This window comes from Halichoeres trimaculatus, unplaced genomic scaffold, assembly GCF_033239565.1.
Source record: "Halichoeres trimaculatus isolate MK-OKI-2021-1 unplaced genomic scaffold, fHalTri1.1 fHalTri1_scaffold_11, whole genome shotgun sequence".
NCBI classification, from domain to species: Eukaryota; Metazoa; Chordata; class Actinopteri; order Labriformes; family Labridae; genus Halichoeres; species Halichoeres trimaculatus.
In genome coordinates this window covers 3308494-3310109 of record NW_027437189.1, presented here as the reverse complement: position 1 = coordinate 3310109, position 1616 = coordinate 3308494, and positions in this window count along the sequence as shown.

Here is a 1616-nt window from a genome sequence, read left to right as displayed (position 1 = left end):
AAAACGTGTATTGCTCTATATTTGAAGACAACTATTGCTTATATTATGATTATTATGATTATTACTCGACACTGAGCACCAACTGTAACTAAAGATGTGTGTGTTTGAATGAGAGAGTGTGTGTATGAGTGTATATTTGTGTGTGAGAAGAAAGTTATATAAATAAACACTTTGTCACTCCACAGTCTTAGTCCTGATTCCTAACAGTGTGTGCTTATTTTTTCTTTGTTTGTGTTTATGTGTAATGTAAATATTAAATTCAAAAGGTAAACTTATATATTGAATTGGATTGAAAATCTTTAAGGTCCCCTAAGGGCAATCTGATTAACAACAGGATTCAAATAAATACATTCATACAACTCAAACACAATAAAAAAGTAGTAAAAGAAGAAACAAATATAGCACAATAAATAAATAAATAAATACAGAGTCACCACGTATCACTGGAGCATCAGTTTAAACCTGGCTCGCCTAAAAAAAACTATGGCCACAGGGAGGAATGATTACAGGTATCTATTTGATATTATCATATATATATATATATTATTGATATCTATTTTGTATTCTATAGATTCAGTACAGACAGAGTGAAATATCGCAGAAATCATGTATTTTAATTGTGTTTATTATGGCTCAGACCAATGACAGTAACTTAGGACTTGGCTCCTGCCCACAGTGCCAAAAGATTCAAAATTCAAAGGTTTTTTATTGTTTTTTTAATGTCTTCCTGTAGCACATTGAGATTTCTAGAAATAAAAAGTGCATTACAAATAAATACATAAATAAATAAATAATAATGACAATAGTATGCTAGTATGCTAAAAATAAAATAAAATAATAATAATAATAACAACAACAATAATAATGATGATGATGATGATGATGATAATAATAATAATAATAATAATAATAATAATTATTATTATTATTATTATTGTAAAAATTATTGTTATTATATTTTATATTATAATCATTATTATTTATTTGTGTATTTATTTATTTTCTATATATATATGAGAAAAAAACAGAAAAATCTACATTTTTTCCTCTCTTCCAAGGATATGAATAAAGAATTGAATATAAAGAACAGTAAATACGGAAATACAGTCAAATTATTACAAGTTGAAGGACTGATACAAACTTAGTGGGTCCAGAGGGCCGGTCCTCCATATCCACACTCACTGACTTTTACGTCTCTTTTATCAAGAAAACATCCCAGCTGACTAAAAAAAATACAGAGCCAATGTAGTTTATAATGTGATTTTAACAATTTTATTAACATTTATCATTAATTTTGACCAATGACCTTAAAATATTTGCATAAGAATGCATTCATCGCATGCTGTAAGGATCTCTTTTCACCCCTAATTACTGCTGTTTATTAAAGACATATTGTACCGATAGAATAGGGAAAAAATAAAAATGAAATTAATAAACATAATTATCTAGAAGAATCCATCCTTTTCTAAACTATTTCATATAATTTATGGAAGAAATGGATGAAATAATGAGATAAAGGATGTAAACAAAGCTAGAAGCGTTTCATCACACAACACAAATACAGGTCGATGAACGGCCTGACGTATGACGTGCCGTCCTATCCAGGAACTGACGTC